Source organism: Tupaia chinensis, unplaced genomic scaffold, assembly GCF_000334495.1.
Source record: "Tupaia chinensis unplaced genomic scaffold, TupChi_1.0 Scaffold147312_1, whole genome shotgun sequence".
NCBI lineage: Eukaryota > Metazoa > Chordata > Mammalia > Scandentia > Tupaiidae > Tupaia > Tupaia belangeri.
In genome coordinates, this window is record NW_006207163.1 from 1,467,115 (window position 1) to 1,476,979 (window position 9,865).

The 9,865-nt window shown below is 34.5% G+C and overlaps 1 pseudogene; it reads right to left on the reverse strand.

The window, feature by feature from the left end:
• Positions 1–9,328, reverse strand: part of LOC102475935 (rRNA 2'-O-methyltransferase fibrillarin pseudogene) — a 66,954-nt pseudogene extending 57,626 nt beyond the window's left edge.
• Positions 9,329–9,865: the final 537 nt, after the last annotated feature.

Consider the following 9,865-nt stretch of genomic DNA (forward strand, 5'->3'; position numbering starts at 1 on the left):
AATAATGTAGTGCACATTTGTACACCGTATCAGGTGATAGGTAGCCTCTTTCTGAAGCTATATATTAAAATTCTTTCAGGATGAGAAATCATGGGCATAATTTATGTGAATAGAATTGAAATTGGGTTGAAATTTGGAAATAAACTTAATCATTAAAGTTCCTTTTTTATTTTCTAGAAACTAATAGGTTTTAAAGAAATAAAAGTGAAAATTCAAAACAAAAACAACTAATCTGAGTGCAATTGTGAGTCCCCTTTAGAAAGTTAAAGTAGTCACTTTCTAAGGTTTTTCACATTTTTTTGTTTACAAAAGAGTATTATATCATTATCTTGAATATATTATGTGTGGATGATGCTTATGTGTCTGATATATTTTGTGTTCATTCTTTCTTCCTTTTCTAAAAGCGATTTTTGCTAAAAGACACATGCACTCGCTGGTGAGACAGAGAGACAGAATGCAAGAAATCACCCACCAGGGGGATGACCACTCTGCAGTCCCTTTTCCTGTTCTCCTCTGGGATCTGAACACACATAGGCATGCTCCCAGTGTGAGTTTTAAGCCTCTGGATCCAGGACTCAAACCACATTCAGCCATGTGGGCATCCAGTGATGTAACTGTTATGCCATCTCTTGGTCCTATGTTAAACTTTTAAAGAGAAATAATAAACACAAAAGAATATTATGCATAAACAAGTACATATTTCTTCATTGATTTCATCAACATTCTCTTTAGTAATGTTTATAAAATATATGCAAACTAAAATAAATATTTGTACCCATATTTGTTTAAGTAGACACAGATTTTTCACTTTTATGTTAATTAAATGTATTTAATGTATCGGATAAATTCTTTGTCTTGACTGGTATACACTGTATTCATGCTAGGGGGGAAATATGTGTTTTTTCACATTTTTTAATTTCATTGTCTTTTATACATTCAATCACATTATTTAGCTTACAAAATGAATATTTCAACAGGTGAACGTTTCTCCCTAGTCCAGTTGATAAAACTATAAAATATCTTCAACAGATATTATGTTTTGTACACTGAAAGGATATATGGTGGGGGGACCAGGAGATGCCACGGTGCTTAAGGCACTGGACACTCCCATATGGCTGACCATGGTTTGAGTCCCAGATCTGGTGGCTTGCATTCTCACTTTCCTTCTCTCTCTGTGTGTGTCTCTATCTGGTCAAATTAAAAATAAATGAATGAATAAATAAAATTAAATAAAATAATTCTTAAAAAAAAAAAAAGGTGTATGGTGGGGCCAGAAGGTGGCATAATGGTTAAGGCACAGGTCTCCCACATGGTCAACTGCAGTTTGAATCCCAAACCTGTCAACTTGAAACTCATGCTGGACATGTGTGTGCCCCAAATCCCCAGATGAGAATGAAGAAGGAAATGTGGTGTGGTCATCTCACCTGGGGGGTGAGTTCTTGCTTTTTGTCTTTCTGGTAGTGCATGCACACTACAGCAAAAATCTCTCTTAAAAAAGATATATAGTGATTACATGTAAATAATAAAGAATAAAAAATAATAGACATAAACTAAATGGAAGTAAGGCATAAGTTCTATAGGCCAAATGTGTCCCATAATTATGTAGTTCAATGGGCAGCAGCCTCTTCTTTATTTTTTTATTTATTTATTTTTTTTGGAGAGGTTTTTTGCCATAGGGCACGTGCGCTCACCAGACCGACAGAGAGAGACAGAGAGATAGAAAGCGAGAAATCACGCCCCAGGGGGGATGGCCACGCCACAATCTCTTCTCCTCCATTCTACTCTCGGGATCTTGGACACGCACGCACACGCACCCGGCATGAGTTTTAAGCCACTGGGTACAGGACGCGAACCTCGGTAGATTACATGGGAGTCCAGCGACATAGCCATTACGCTAACTGCTGGTCCCTTCTTTAAAATTTGATGTCTGGTCCTTTTAATCTCACTCTCCCTGACCCTACAGAGAGAGAGAGAGAGAAGAAAAAAGAGAGAGAGAGAGAGACTGGAACAGGGATGGGGTACAGTAGAGGTAGAGGATAGAACTGTACTGCTGTCTAACATTTTTAAAAAGTTCCATTTTCCTCAACTGATTCTTTCACATTTTAGGGATCTCTACACACTTTTGTGTAGTCTCTATTCAATGTGTGTGAAGTGCAATCAATTGGAACTTATCTGATACTTCTGACACACTAAAATGAAACAGCAGAGAAAAAGAACTTAACTTCATTGAACTGTATCATTAAACACTGTTTGGCAAATATTCGAAAGTGCTAGTTTTCAGAAGTCACTTCCTTTTTCTTTTTGCCCCAGGTAAGCTTTTCTTCTTCGAAATAGCAAAACCGTCATGGAATAAAGAAGTCTATATCGGTTTTCAAGACTTACCTAATCAATTAAAAACAAAATTATCTTGTGAGAATAGAGTCCCTAAAGTAAGGTTAAAACTAAGCACAAATATAAAAGTGATTTCATTTCAAATTATACTTTACTCCTGATTCTTGGAACAAAACATCTTCCTTTCAAGTTTATTAAGAGCGGCCATGTTCTTCTTCAATATTTGTTTTCTCAACTTTCAGCTTCATTTAGTTTTCCTGAAGAAATTCACCGTGATATTCAAATATGAGACTACCTTTCTGGAGATAAATTGAGAATCTTCAATTCTCACTTTATTATGGTTTATAATTTTATTTTCAACTTAGAACTAGTAATAGGAAAATTAAGCAAAAAAGACAGAATAAAGAAGTGGTAAGGCTACCAGACTTCTGATTCAGGTCACCTCTGTGTGGATTCATTGTTTGGTTGAAAAAAAAAAAAATAGCTAGATAGTAGGTATTCACACATAGGCACATGCACCTCCCCACCCCAAACAAACAAACAAACAAAAAATCAAACCAAAGGAAAAAATGCTTCTCGCTGTTATGGCTTAACTTCAGTAGTTTTTATAACATCAATAATTGACTGAATGAGATTTCATGAGAGTTGAGAAGAGGGTAGTCAAGGAAGATGGATAGAAAAGACACTGATGTCTCACATCAGGTTGTTGATGAGTTTATATTTGAAAGTAGACAGAGTATAAGACATAGTATTGTATCTTCGGTGTATCTGAAATCCATGTGAAGTTTATCTTTGAGCTTGCCACAATGTATTTTCCAATTCTTGATATTTCAAATCATAAATTCAGTTGTGCTCCTTGGCTTGCCTTTAGAAAATTTGAGGCAGCAGGTTTAAAGGAAAAGATGTAATAAGATTATTTTGCCACGATGTATATCTAAAAGGTTTAGTCAAAAAGAAAAGACAGTTATGTGATGAAATATGCTTAATAAATTGAAATTAGACTTTTTTTTTTATAAAATGAGAGAAAATCTTCTGTGTTTCCTCCATTTATCTTACTAACATATCAGTGCATTGTTTAACTCTGTGGCAAGAGATTTTATTTGAATTTTGACAATTCACAGTTTCACTTCTGAAAAGGGTTTCCAATAAGAAGGAAGCCACAAGTATTGGGTGAGTGTTGAGAGTAGCTCTTTTGTGTGTGTGTGTGTATGTGTGTCTTTTGTCCCTTGTTTCTTTCTATTTTCTGCTTTCTGGAACCTATGAAATTTACCTGGATCTGATGTAGCAATATTTCAAATGTCTTGAACTAAGAGGAGCAAAACATGTGAAAAATCCTAGGTCCTTGATGATCACAAACATAAAACTCCCCATCTTGATCTCATTTGAGTTAATTAATTAGTAATTATAACTAATTAACTATGTCCTTCATTATTTACATTTGGATCTCAGCTCATAAAAACAACCACGACAATGAGGAAAACATAACATGTATACATTTGGTAGGTAATCTGTTTCTTTTGTAATTTTTTTTTTTTTTTGGAGAGGTTTTTGCTATAGGGTGTGTGTTTGTGCTTGCCAGAAAGACAGAGACAGACAGACAGAAAGGGAGAAATCATCTCCTCCCAGGGGGAATGGCCACACCACAATCTCTTCTCCTCTGGTCTCCTCCTGGGAATTTGGGCATGTACGCACACGCGCCCAGCATGAGTTTAAGCCACCGGGTCTGGGACTCAAACTACGGTCGGCTACAAGGGAGTCCAGCAACATAGCCATAATGCTAACTGCTGGTCTCACAAGTTTCTTTTTCTTTAGTAATTTTAATCCATGATTTTCATTGACTATTTCCTATGAATTAATTATTCTGTACAAATGAATGGCCAATGGCCAAATCACCCATTTTTTTCATCAAGTATGTATTGAGGTTGGCATTTATTAAGTATTGAATATACGCTACAATTAATGAAACAAGGTCTCTGCCTTTGTGGGATTTATACTTGCTAGTAATTTTATCAATAATCATAGAATTACCTGTAAAATGATAGCTTTGACACTTGCTAGGAAGGAGAGAGACTACTTACTACCAGATCTTTGTTTCTATGGTTTCCAAGTGTTCCTTTCAAATTCAAATGTTGCCAATGTGATGGTATTATGAGATTGGGCCTATAAGTGGGAAAGGCCCTGAGAGTTTAGGCGCTGAGAGCTCCACCCTTGTGAATGTATTAAAGTTCCAATACAAGAAGCTTCATACAGTATTCAGCTCTCTTGCCCTTCTGCCTTCCTTCATGTGAGGACACAGTGTTTCTTCCCTTTGGAAGATACAAAAGCATGGTGCCCTGTTGGAAGCAGAGAGTAACCTTCACCAAACATTTCAACCTGCTAACAGCTTAATTTTGGACTTTCCAGCTTCCAGAACTGTAAGAAATAAATTTCTGTTTAAGTTATTAGAATGACCTAGATATTGAGTCATTTCTACATATAAGTTACTAGAATGACTTAAAAATTGAGAAGTGAGAGCCAGTAGATGTCATGAAGGTTAACATGCTGGATCCCACGTGGCCAGCTTGGTGGTTTGAGTCCCAGACCTTGCGGCTTCAGAATTATGCCAAGTATGTGTGTATGCATGCCCAAAACCCCAAGAGGAAAGTGGAGAATATGGGATTTTGATTGTGGCATGGCCATTCCCTGAGAGTGGGGGGGATGATTTCTCACCTTCTCTCTCTCTTATATATGTATGTATGTGTATGTGTATTTCTCTCCTGTCTCTGGCAAGCATATGTGCTCTATAGAGGAAAAAAAAAAAAAAAACCTTAGAAGTGACATGTGACACAGGCAGGCTGGTGGTATAGATGCAGAATAACTAAATACTAATTTATTTTTACTATATTGTAGTAATCCTGTCACTACATCTTACAATAGTTTATTCTATAACAATCAATACTACATGTAGACTTTTTTAACCTAACAGTTTGCATAGTAATAAACATATAAATAAATTTTTATAGATTACCCACTCTCAGGTATCCTGTTATAGTAGCACAGACTAAGATGTATGTTAAAGGAGGCAGAGACTGGCCTATCTTTGGGGTGTCCAAAATGGGGTAGTTCTGATTATTCAAGCAAAAACAAGTGAGAAAATTTTATTAATAAGTAGGTGAAGGGAAAACAGGAGGAAAAAAATGTGTACAAAGACCTGGTAGAGGCCAAGATAAGTCAAAAAAATTAAAAGACCTCTATTGGTATGAGGTGAAAATAACAATAAAAGAAAGGTAATAGGGTTTACTTACCAACCTCTGATCAGTATTGCAAATAATCTTGAAAATATTTACTAAAAAAAAACCATATATACATATATATGAGTGTATGCCCACATATCTGCAGGATGAAGAAATTGAGGAGAAAGGATTAGTGGCATGGACTGAGCCCCATTTAGAGGTGCTTTCTCCCTCCCTCTCTGTCTCTGTGTCTCCCTGATGAGGAAAATGCCCGTTGGCAATATAGGGAAAATAGGAGGGAGAGAGAGATTGCATTTAACTCTGCTGAAACACAAGGTTGGAGGATTTTAAAAGCTCAGATCAGCTAGTATAAAGTACTAGAAGATGTGAGTAGAGAATGTCAGTAATTATGTCATTAGTGTTAGCTAATGCTCTTTATCTAAGTTAGGCTCCTGCTTTCACAAAGAGACTGGCAGATAGGGACCCTATCATACACTTCAAAGAAATGGCTCCCAGGAAAAAAAAAAAAAAAAAAAAAATCCTGGGTTGTTAAAGTGCCCAGAGACAAGGAGATGATTTACATCTCGAGGGACAGATGTAATAATTTCCACTTGCAAGTTTTCTAAAGTAAAAGGCTACAAAAAAAAATAATAAAATAAAATAAAAAAGAAGTCAGTGGCCTAAAGTCCAAGAGAAACCTGTCAAGTTTTATCAGAGAGTGGTTCTATTTTTAGTTTTTTGAGGACCCTTCATATTGTTTCCCATAGTGGTTGTACTAATTTACATTCCCACCAACAGTACAAAAGAGTTTCCCTTTCTTCTTCATTGACATTTCTTTTTGTCTTTTTGGTAATAGCCATTCCAACTGGGATGAAATTATATCTCATTATGGTTTTGATTTATATTCCCCTGATGATTAGTAATGTTGAACATTTTTTCATATGATTGTTGGCCATTTGTATGTCTTTTCTTGAGAGTTGTTTCTTTATCTTTTGTGCCCTTTATAACAAAAAATATTTTTTATTGTTCTGCTAAATTGAGTTTTATGTTTAATCTGTTTATTAATCCTTCCATATATTATAGTTATTACTCCTTTGACAGACGTATAGTGTACAAACTTTTTTCCCATTGTGTGGGTTGTCTTTCAGCTCTGTTGATTTTTTTTCCTTTGTTGTGTAGAAGCTTCTCTGTTTGATATAATGTTATTTGTCTTTTTCACTTCTGTTATCTGTGCATTTGAGGTTACATTCAGGAACTCATCACTCATACTAATGTTCTGAAGTGTTTTCCCTGATTTTCAAATAGTAACTTTATAGTTTCAGATTTTATGTGTAAGTGTTTAATCCATTTGGAGTTGATTGTCGTATATGGTGAGAAATATGGATTAAGCTTCATTCTTCTGTAAATGGATGTTCAGTATTCTGACCACTATTTATTGAAGAGATGGTATTTTCCCCAGTGGATGTCTTGGCACCTTTCTCAAAAACAATCTCATCAAAATGTAATAGAATGGTTGAATTGATGGTATTACTGATTACTCTGATTCAATCACTAACGTTTGTGTTTTTGCACTGAAAGTATCATTGTACCACACAAATATGTACACCTATTATATATAAATAAAAATAAATTTAATAAAACATTTGAAAAAAAGTTTTATCAATTTAAGGGGAATGTGGAAGCCATTTTAGTCAAAATCTACATGTTGAAGTAATAGATAGTTGACCAGAAAATTTGAACACTCCATATAAAGGGTACAATCCTCAACATATACTAACCAGAGAACTATTATAGAATTTTATATTTGTTTAATTTTTAAAAAGTGCTGAACAACACATGCATGCTATTTAGCTTTTTAAATATTCAAGTTATTTGTTCTGATTACATTTTTACATTTTTCTAATCCATAAAATAGCATTATTTTAATATGGCATGTTATAAATAGAGTATAATGTTTTAATTACCTTTTGGTTCTTCATTTACTAAGGCTTCTAAGAAATTACTGAGGACTTTGAAGTACATTGAGAATAAAATAACTCTCTATAAGCATAGTAGCTAGATATAGCAGAAATAATCATTTTAATTGCCTGCTAAACTGAAGTTCTTGCATATTTTAATGTGGTGTTTAATGTTGCTTACATTATTGTGGCTGTAAAAGATATATATCCATTCTAAATAAACCTGTGTCATTCCAAAAAGGTAAATTTAGTAACCATGTTGATACTCCTCAAACTGTCATTGGCTATGGTATTAGAAATATTTTCAAAGTATTTTGCTTTCACTTTTTATACATTTAGACTCCTACAAATATAGGACAAAGTTAATTTAGCTGAATTTATCATATTGTATATTCTCTAGATTATATGGCTTATTTTTTTCTACCCTAGCCTCACCCAGTTCTCCCAATTCCAGATGCTCAAACATTTTGCATGTTAATGGAGCTTAATCCCAAGACTGAATTTCATTAACTGACCATAGCTTTAGTTGAAATTCTACAGTAATGTGTTCACTGGGCTGAAGTTTTGCAAAGATATGGGGGTAGGGGGGAGGGAAAACGTCATCTACATTTGAAAGGACTAAACTTACAAATCAGTACTCCTTAATGCAATTTTTTTCCTCTTGACTAACTGGGAAGTTATTTGCATGCATTTTAAGTGGCAGTGGAATGGGAAACTGAGATTTTTGTCATTTTGATTTAACACAGACTCACCCAGAAAGCACAACCCTGATTTTGTGTGAGAAGGGCTATTTCTACAGAACGTAAATCGTGAGTCCTATTGATTTATTGAATTCTTTGCTACTTAACTAACCTAATTAAATTACATGGCATTTATTAAGCTATCAATGAAATAGTCTTATTAAAGTATAATTGTAGACTAAGAAATGCAGAAAGTCAGAATTTATATATCATTCAGTTGAAAAGAATTCTAGTAATTAAGGGATTTTCAACTTTGAAGAAGATAATGCATTTGTGCTATTCATTGAAACTGAGATTAAAACATATGATTTTGATACTCCAATTTACTTATGGTTGATAAGGTGTGTAAATTAGACTCATCACAAATAAATATTTCCCATGTTTATTTTTTGTTTAATTTGTTTTATCTCTTTTTGACCGATAACTGTAAATACTTAGAAGATATATTCAGCACCTCCGTTTTTCTCTGGGTTTTCTCAGTATGCAGTTAATTATAGATGTAAGCTTGGTGCACCTTTCTTCCTTGCTCCATCATAGATCTGTCTTTCTGCTACTTACTGATGATTGGCATCTCTTCTCCCTGTTTGGCCTCTGATAAATCGTGTTTGATAACCCACTGTTGTGTTCTTGAACCTTGCCATGGCTAAAACTTAGGGATATCAGAACCATCTAAAATAAAAATAAAAGAACAAAAGACACAGAGCCTATGGAATTTAGAGAAGACATAAGGCCTGGTAATTGACGGATGCATTTTCAACTGGCAGATAGTTTTCACTTTATCCCATTTGCTGTCATAGTACCTGAAATAATAAAGGAATTTTTTTTTCTCCCACCAATAATAGATGATGGGGGCTGTTTGCTTTGTGTGAATCTGCTAAGGCAACATGCCATGTGGCTTTATCTTTGAAAGTGGGTACAATAAGCATGCCTGTTTGCAGATAAGCGACTTAGAAGGCATCCTATTCAGATGTACCTGTCACTAATTTATCTGGAGGTTTTGTGATTCATACATACTGTTCTGTGTGCGATGGAGCATTAAATTGGTTTCCTCTGGGAGCAGGTCACATTCAGGGGTCGTCAGACCCATGCTGTTGGATGGTGCATGGTTGATTCATATAGTCTCTTGCTACTGAATTTTTATCTGTTAGGAGGCTGGTAACTTGAACATATATATTAGATGAGCTCTTGGACTATTTCAACAACAAAGGGAAGGGACTGCAAAATTTAACAATATCTTAATATGCAAGAGTTGGTAAAAAAGTTAATCAACTCTTAGTATAGTTATTCTGATAATTAATTAGTTATAGATATGTTTCCATTAAGTGATTTAGACCACAATATACATAATTTCCTAGCTCAATTTATTTATTTAAAAGAGATATATGCTTATGAGCATTAATGTACAGACAAAAATGCAGATCTGCTTTAAAACTAGTCTAACAAAGGGAAAAGTTTTAAGAAAAAAAAATTTCCATTTACAATATAACTTTCTTCTGTGCCAATTCCACTGTATCACTCTGTATATTTTAATAGACAATGGCATACCTTATAAAATGAGATAGATACTGGTACAAATTTGAAAGAAACATGAAAGAAAGAAATGTTGATTTTGTGTGTGTGTGTG